The following is a 9653-nucleotide window of genomic DNA, read 5'->3' as shown; positions in this document are numbered from 1 at the left end:
CATCGACAATATTTCGGGCATGATGGAACCGAGGCTCTCCAGGCATATGCTCCAATTCCACCACTTCGGACCCGCTCTGGGTTGCCGTTCAGAGGAGTGGCAGCTTCTGCAGGCGGACATATAGCTGGTGGACACGCTTTATCAATCACTGCCGGAGGGCATGGAGGCCGTTAAAAGTGCTCGTGGTGGAGCCACTTGCTTCTAGATTGAGTTTTATGGAGTGTTTATTGCTTTCTTTTTTGTTTTCTTCTTCCCCTAGCCAGTGACAAAAGTTGCTACCCTTTTCATTCTCCTACTGAGAAGCCGAACTATTTTATTGTTTAGAGAAAGAGAGAGCGTGTTTGCGTGCGTCCGTGTAAACGTATAAACTATTCACAGAGAAAGGCTAAAAAAAAACGGTGTTAGCAAAACTATTTTCTAAAAGCGTTGCAATATTGCCCGAAGTTTCGGCATATAAGAACTTCATTGTAAGCGCAACACAGAGCAAAAAACATTTTGTTAAGTCGGCAGCATTTGAATCAAACTCGCAAGGGGCGCGAGCTGCGGCAGGTTAACGCGCAATGTTTGGCGCCGCAATAAAAAAACTGCAATGAACGTGGTGGTAGCCGTGGAGACCGCGTCGGTGAGAAAAAAGTGCAGAAACGCCCTCGTAATGATCGCGCTTTCTGCGCGCGGATCAGGGACAAGTAAATAACAATAAGAGCGATCTGCCCACCAGCGATCGTCAGCCTCAGTAAACATACCGAGAGCATTATTACCATCCGGTGACAATCGCTTCGCTGTGCTGACGGCAGTCCGGGCCACGCGTTCCGCCATTAGTGTTAAGTCTGTGGGCGGCTGTACAGTGCGACGATGTCACGCAGGCAGCCTTAATGTCACTTTTAGCCAAGGTAATTGTCTTGGTGAAATAACTAGCTCGCATGTTTTACTTATCGAAAATAGGCAGTAGTTATGTGTAATGAAGTTTGCATGGTTGGAACTGAGGCCTCGCTCAAAGCAATAAGAGACGTCGTATAGCTAAGGCCAAGCGTACGGAGCAGTTGCAGGTTACCTCCAGTCGTTGTGTGTGGTCTTTTCTCACCGCAGGTCCTTCTAGAGAGACATTCGTTCACCCAGCCGATGAAGGTAATCACATTCCTTGCCTCTACTTCGTGCCGAAGTCGCACGTATGTGGCCTTCCAATGAGGCACAGTCCTACAACACGTGTGATTTGCGTAGTTCGAAGGCGGCATTTACCGTCGGTAGGTAAGGCGTTTCTCAGACCGCCCGGCAAATTAGCGGCTACAAGATCAATCCCGACGCTGTGCCACGCAGAGTGCGCGAACGTGTCAATTATGCAAATACATGTCGCTTGCACGCGAGGAACTGTAAGGCTTACGCTGCTTCTAGTTAATCGTTCACAACGTGGTTAGACAGTGACGGCTTTCCCAGGCAGAAAGACAATCATTCATGAACGCCACGCGAGACGGCTAAATAATAACAATAATAATTGGTTCGCAGGAAGGGAAAGGCGCAAAATATGTTTTATGTCTTATTTAACTAATTAATAATGTCAGCCTTTGGGAGATCTTTCACAGGAGCGGCAGTTACATAAGAAAGTGCACTGAAAGCAAAACGCGTATTTATTTAATTTATTTACATATACTGCAGCCCTTTCTGGGCTATGGGAACTATAGGCATAACAGTATAAGGCGCTAGTTATCTACAAGGCAGCACCAAAAAAAAAAAAAGGGTTTTTAAATCACTGCGGAAACTGCATCGACAGAATGCGAAAGCAGTAGCACTGCCTCGATGTTTCTGCAATTCTTGCCATTACTTTCTAATCTGATTATTTGTTATGTTATTTTATTTTATTTGTATGTCCTGATTTTTAATACTTTTTTTTTTCATTATTTTGCTGTTGCTTTTATTTGATTCTTTTTTTTTTACTATGACCAATATTACTAACATCGCCTATTTTATAACATTTGTATTATTAATTACCAACATAAACAATTATCATCATTTATTTTAGATAACCTACTATACCTAAAGCTTTCCTATTAGTAATTGATTTACAGGAAAGGAAGTCTTTCTCTCCCTCTCCTTTTTTTTTCTTCTCTATTGTCTCATCTGCCCACGCGAGGCAGCGAAGGTGGCTCAGCCACAGAGTCAGTAGCAGGCCCGTGTATTTTCTTTTCGTTCTTCCTACAATAGCAACAACAACAAAGCCTTTCTAGAAATGATTTTTCCGCGAGGTGTGTCAGCGAGACCCGCGAGTAAAAAATACTGCGCTTTTCCTTTCCTGTAAAGCATCACTTTAAAAAAAGTTTTTGAGAAATACAGAAATTTTCTGGCAGCTGTTCTGTCACAACTTTTCTTTTCGGCTATGTTTTCTCTTTTCAATTTTTTTTATTTAATTTTTTCTGTTTACAAGTAATAGAAAAGTTTTGTAAAATGATATAAATTTTTTGTTTTACGACGTTTTCGGTTTTTTTTTTCGGTCGCAGTTAAAAGAATGAAGCAAATAAATTATTTTGTACTCGTCTTTCATTTCACGTTGTTCTGCTTATAACACGTATTAAACTATGTTAAGCGCCAATGTCTTCAATGAACATCATTTTTAAGGCGAAAGCCTCGCTAACTCCATCTCACGAATATCTCTCGGCGCTGGCAGTGCTCGATGGCGCCCATAAGGTTGGCCGCACAGCAGCCGTTGCCTAGCCACCGAAAAGAGGCAAGTGGATAAACGCATAAGAGACACCACAGCTGCAGGGAGCCAACCAACAACGGACCTCAATGTGGTGTCACTAGTTATCTTCATTCGAATCGAAAATTGCTTTGCAGCCGATCGTCGGACAGCGCCTTCCGTGTTGTCATACCACTTCGCTTTCTATTCAGCAGTTATCTAGTATTCCAGTAAATATCAGTATGCGGTATAAATAAGAACAGACGACAAACATATATCGAATTGCTTGCCTTCCAATCATGGTTTCGGCTGGAAAAGAGAAAATTACTGTTTTTTTTCGTGAACGTATTTCGGTCAATGAAGTAGAACAGACATTCTCTGTACGGGGCAGACATTATTTTTTAAATACCCGTAGTTTCACACATTTTTTTAGATCGCATTTATATAACGCAGGTGAACTTTGATGTGTTCACCAGAATGTAACAGAGTGAGATTGACTAAATGCTTTGTAATGAGTAGTAATGACTAAAATGACCTACTAATGACGTCTAATGACCAGTATGTATAACGAAGACTTGTAACATAGCTACAATTGATTAAAAATTATTAAAAGTGCTTAGCAATGAGTAGTAATGACTACTAATTACTGGTAATCACTACTAATAATTACAAATTCCCAATAGGCAAAGTCACATCGCACTTGTCATCATGAAAATGGTTTAGGCACTTATGTTAACCCCACCCCTTATGTAATACCCCCAAAAAGGGGGTCTTTAAGGAAATAAAAATGAAATGAAATATTTCTAACGACGACTTGTTACGGCTAAAATTGTTTAGAAATGACTAAATATGCTTAGTAATGACTAGTAATAACAAAATTGAGAGGCCAATAGAAGGAAGGAAATAGAAACGGGTAAAGAGATGAGGCAAGATAAAGAAGCGAGCGATAAGAGGAGCAAGAGAAGGCTTTCGCCGCCCACTTTTTAAGAGACATCTTAAGAGACCCTATAAAATTTGAGTAAACGTTTTGGCCTCACCAAATGGCTTCATAGTTTTAGAATTGGTCAGTAGTAGGAGCTGTTCGTTTAGAAATTCAAGCTTCCATAAAGAAAAGAGACCCTGAAATACGAAGTGCGTTGCTTTTCATGCTTGCACACCAAATGGAAAAAGCGCCCACAAAGGTATACACACACATGCGCGCGCGCCCGCGATGAAAAGAGGTACGGGCCGAATTGTCACCGCCGATTGCTAGAAAGATGTTAAAGTGAGCTCGTGAGGGAGTGGGTGAGAGAAAAATGTTCTGTGTATCTTTAAGTCAGCTCAGGCCAACGTTGGGCCAGGCGTATGACAAAGAAAGAGGAGATGGGTTGATTCAGCATAGATGGCGCCACATACCACAGATAATAGCTGCTGTTTACTCTACGTCCATCCGGTCTTCGTCGCAACTCTGCCGAACCCTTATCCAAAAGATGGTCCTAAGATCGTTGTATGCGGGCATCTGTAATAACACATGTTTTGGACGGCCCGGAGTGTGACACGTCCTAATAAGGGCCTCGGGCGTAAAACCACTTTTCTCCAGCACCCAGCAAGACCTCTGACACGTATCTCGCTTGGAGAGGAAGCACGTCGAAATTCCTTGGTAAGTAATTGCTTTAATTGCTTTGTAGTTGGCAAAATATCGCCGAAAGCATACAATCGATACAAAGCGCAGTGCGCTGTAAATGGTGCTGGCGCGTTTGAAATCGCTCTTTGAAAGCTGCGATGCCGTCCACAGGAATCGTTTTTATTCGCCCCCTGCCTATTATCAGCGACTTTTTCTTAGCGACGAGGCTGTGTTCTAAGTTTATGAGTGCTTTTTTTTTTTTTTTTTCTGGTGCTCATTCTCCTTTTGCACTTGAAAGCTTTTGTGAGCTAAATACAACCTTACTTTATATCGATGTTTTAGAGGAACACTTAGGTTGTCGTCACAAAACGATCCTTTATTTCAGGAGTCACCGCTGAGGTGTCGCAGTGCTGGGAGCGTGAAAATAATTGCGAATAGCTGTTGTCCGTCGCGCTAAGAGAACCAGATTGTTTCACACTTTGCCGAATGATTACAGCGGTTTCTCAATTGCGTAATTGGTAGACACTTGAAATACGGGGCGCAGCACCCTTGCCAGTGTTCTTGTAGCAAGCCTGGAAAAGTTTGATACTAAACTGCACGTCAAAGGGTGTTATTATTGCTCTAAGCAGCACGGCATTTGCGATGAAACCCTGCAGTGCGTCGTGTGCTTTCTTCGCAAAACCGTAATACGGACTGTGCAGATAGGAGGCTTTCACTTCGCTGTTCGGATGCTTGGTGTGACATCTTTTGACCTCGGTCATTGACATGTCTAAACTTCCCGAGGAAGTCTTCTGTTGTTGCTTTTGGCTTCATACACTAGTGCGCAATTACAGTGCCCTGAGAAGGTATAAACTGATAAGACGTTTGTAGAAGTTTCTAGGTGGGGTAGGAATTTTTGTTCTATCGCAGCACGCGTGTTGTGAGTCATCGTGCCTGAATAAGTGAACATGGTAATTAATAATAATTAGGGATTGGTTCCCAGTAGAAAAAAAAGTAACGGAACCGTGTCGATAATACAACTAAATATTTTCGTAGTTCTGTTTTAATGTCATACTTTTCTGCTCAGTAGTTTTTTCTTTTTGTGTGTAGCAATGTTCTGTTGTCTGCAGTACTTTTTGTAGTAACTACACAAAATGCTGTTGCTTAAGCGCTTTAAAATACTGTCCAAATAGCAAAACGAACCATAGCTACGAGATCCTTGCCCAGTCCCATTTAGATCCCAAGGGACATGTACGGACCTCCGCGGGAGACAGAAACAGCAAGCAAAAGGATGTGTACAGGATGTCTCCTGAAGAATTCGGGATCTGCCATTGATCGCCCGCATTCCCTGCGCGACATCTTGTGGATTTCAGCAGGTCGTCAGCGTTGCATTTAGGAGCATTTCAACACGCCCTCGACAAGGAATGTACTTATCAAGTCTGCTAGATTTAAAGAGTGCCAAAGTTCATGAGTGTAACTCCCCGAAAAGAAAACGTACTAATAATGTCTGCGCACTGACGGTATCACAGCTTCAAACTTCCATGAGATAACACAACACAAAAACATGCATGCACCTGTCTTCACTGGTGCCAAGAAGTAACAACAATGCCACACCTTGTACCCTATCTCCTTACATCATTAGGCTCGCCCCAATCAAACTCGGCCGTCTATTGTGCAGTACAAGCCGCAACACACAAGAAAAGAAACGTATGATTTCATCTGTATGCGCTGACGTAGACATGCGTCAACTCTGGAGGCATAACTGCGTCGACACTGCAGTACAGTGTTGCCTTTTGTTTTCTATCACTGCTCATTGTGGGCGGTGACCACATGGCGCGAGGCCAAAGAAAGCACATGCATATCTTGTGACTTATCTGCCTACACGCACCCGTCCATGTGTTCCCACACCAATATGTCAGGATCCGCCCACGCAATTACACTGGCGCATCCATGGCGCACCCCGAGCGCACTGATCGCGTGACGTGTTCGGCGAATGTGAGCAGTGCACGAAGTTACCGAAGTCACCGCTGTAAATGCATGGGTGCTTGAATACATTCCTTTTCGTTAGGCGACGTCGGCAGAAATGTAATAACAGTGTGGGTTTCCATGACCTTGGCTGCTTAGCACAACGTTAACCAAGGCAGCCGTTAGACAGGAGTGAACTGCTGGATTACATGGCAATAAAAAAAGAAAAACTTCTAGGTGCATCAGTATCCGTAGTGCGCAATCTACGATCAGGTTACCGTCACCCACGTTCTTTGCTCATGGATTCTCCCACGCCTGCTTTTTGAGATGAATATTCTCGGGCAGTGGCCTCAGGAATCGTCGGGAGCGAAGGACTGCCAGGCACTGCTCCCTTTCTTCAGGGCATTGAGCGCATGCGGGACAGGCTTTGACTTTGCTTTGCGTGCTGTATGTAATTGATTCCTGTTTTATTTCACCTTTATATCACCCGGTCCTTTTCTCCAAGTATAGGCTACCAAACTGAGTTATTCACCTAGCTAACCACCAAAATTTATCTCTTCCTATTCGCCAGCACATCTATGCTCACTCAGACCACTTCATTGGGAAAGATGTTTTCCTGATAAATCTCGCCATATGCAACTTGTGTGCGCGCATGTATACTAAGGGTAACGGGGAGGAAATATTAAAGTTCGCGGTTCCTAAGAACTCTGGCCGCTTACGAAGTTCATGCCCTGAACCATTTTCAGATGAATGTACAACTTGATGTTGTGCGTTGTATCACTGGTGAGTCGAGTAGAGAAGAAAACGGGTGAAAAAAAAAAAATGCTATACATAGCTCTTAGAAAAGGGTGTGCTTTCTCTAGGGTGCGGTAAGGAAAGATGAGCACCATATATCTGATTCGTTCCCAGCTCATTGAGCCCGTTCTGTGGAGTAGTGGCACTAATAATGATACCTGTGGGCAGCCTAATTTGTTGACCCTGAAAAGCGCATAAAAATCACACGGAAAAAAGCAAAAGACGGACACATGAGCGCTTACTTCCAACTGATGATGCATTTTATGCGCTTTTCAGGATCAACATGGCTAACCAACTGGCCCAAACGAAGCCATTATTGATTCTGATTTGAGTCCGAAAATTTAATTTAGGTTCAATATATGGGCTGAAGAAATCAATAACGAATCTGTTCCGTCGCCCGATATAGTGGAGTCAGGGGAGAACGACGATAAAATAATCATTCAACCGGCATAGGCAGGACTATATATTGAGTGTTCTGTATATTTTTGCTAGTGCAGCGCCACGGACTTCTCTGGTCCCAACCATGGCTCTTAGGAACATGCTTTTGTGAGAGACAAATTTATATACGATCTTAAGCGCTAATAGCAAGAAAACAGGCGACGTACAAAGACGTTTTAACGGGTCACTGTTGGAGGGGCGGTTTTGTTTCAGTCATTTAGCTCTACGCATTTTTCTATTAAAAATAAAATTCAATGGTTTTCTGCGTGAAATTTTACCCTCTTCACAAATCCGTCCCTGCGGGTTAACTATGTCAGTAAAACTGCTTCGTCTCTGCAATCCTGCAAATAAAATGCTACGTGGTATATAAATATAGGTCAATTGAAGATTGATTCATTCTTAAAGCCGTCTGTATAATGTGTAATGTCCAAAGCCATTTCTTCCTGCTGACTACCCGTGGCGTACATTCAAAACAAACAAGAAGCTTCACCTGTTTGCGAGCCAGAACTGATATATCCGCGGGCTTGAACAGTTGATTTTCGTGAGCGGAGAACGCTGAACGAATTCAGCTTCCCTCCTTGTCCTGCCATAATTAGGACGCTCTCGAAGGGTGCAATACCGCACCGCACATTTTATTTCCTTTTTTGCGTGTGGTTTTAGCCCGAAAAATGCCTATTCATATATCATCGTTCGCAAACCAAGTTAACGTGTCATGACCAACGTCGGCGTGCTTCCGTAACCACCCGTAAACGTTCTGAAAACAATCGGTGCACTCCGGATTTTTGTTTTCACACCATCCCTGAGATGCAACATTGTCCTAAAAAGAAGACAAGAAGAAACGGCGGAAAATACTTTCTCGCAGTCTGTATATGCAATTGCCCAAAGGTGCAGTTCGAACCACCCCTTGTCTCTATTTTAACTATGCAATGCTTAGCATATCGCCTTTTATACAATGTGCAAAGTTGTGAACATTTTTACAGCAAAAAGATTATTAGCCTAGCTCGGTGCGTTTCTCCATGTTTGATCAAGGCTTCAATTGCGCATGCGCCGTCGCTATGGCAACCAGCGACGCAAAGCTCCGCAAGTCTGCTGGCTGCCACTCGGTCTCCGCCGCCGCGCCGGGTCTTCGCAGCTGCGCCGGGCTCCTGCATAGTCACATGACTAGCAGCGCAGCGCAATATAAGCGGAGTGTGCACGCTTGCTAGGCAGACGCGCCGTGGAGAACGTGGAGCGGCACCTTAGCAGACTGCGAGAAGGCGCACTGGCCTTTCATTATTTTTTTTTGTCAATTGACTGGCCAATTAAAGACCAGACAATTGATAAAATCAAATTAGCGAAATGCCAGTGAATTGATAAAACAAAATTCATACAACCCAGAAGTCTTTGCTTGGCGCGAAAAGTCTCGACAGCGAAGAAATGAGACGCAAAGCTCGACGAGCGTTGGTCTGACCCGACCAATTAAACGACCCAATTTGCAACCGCAATAGATTTCGTATTCCAAAGAGAATCTAGATCTGGCGTCTCTTTACTGTGTAGCGAATGTCGAGATGGCAACTAACTACTTTACTGGCCATCTGTACGTCTGCATAGGAATAAAGAGCAAAGTAAAGAATGCTGAACACGTCACCCTACTAATATAGAAGCTATAGAAGCCCAGTAAAAAAAAAAATACAAAACATTTTCTGTAGTCGCAACAAAATTTGTGTTTTTTTTATATTGAACGTGCTGTGAAGACTGAGATTTCTGTAGTAACATCATCCTTTTTGTAGTTACAACAGTAAAGTATTGCAGGAGTAGAGACTACAAAAAAGTGTCTCAGGAAACACTGCATAACCGCAAAAAAATGCTTAACGCACAGAAAATTACACGTTAGTACAGAACTGCGCAATACTTTCTCGTGTTTATGGCATGGTCCGAGAAGACTTTAGCTAATAAAGTGCAGTAATTGGGCCCTGTTGCATGGTTATATATTTTGAAGAATAACAAACAGAATGAAGACGCTAAGCACAGGACGATTCAGTTTTGCGTCGCGCTGTGTTGTCTGGCTTCGTTCTGCTCGTGTAGTTCTTAAACGTTTAGCGCGATTCTTCAAGAATTATCCGAATTCTATTGCGTGAAATTAAACTTTTTCATAAAGGTCGCCAAAGTTTTTCTGGGGGTGAAATTCCCGAAGTTCGTACCGCTTCAAAAGCTTCGTCATTGCCG

The sequence above is a fragment of the Amblyomma maculatum genome, chromosome 11 (genome assembly GCF_055883805.1).
Source record: "Amblyomma maculatum isolate TAMU_Amacu chromosome 11, ASM5588380v1, whole genome shotgun sequence".
Classification (NCBI taxonomy): Eukaryota; Metazoa; Arthropoda; class Arachnida; order Ixodida; family Ixodidae; genus Amblyomma; species Amblyomma maculatum.
This window is presented reverse-complemented; position numbering follows the sequence as displayed.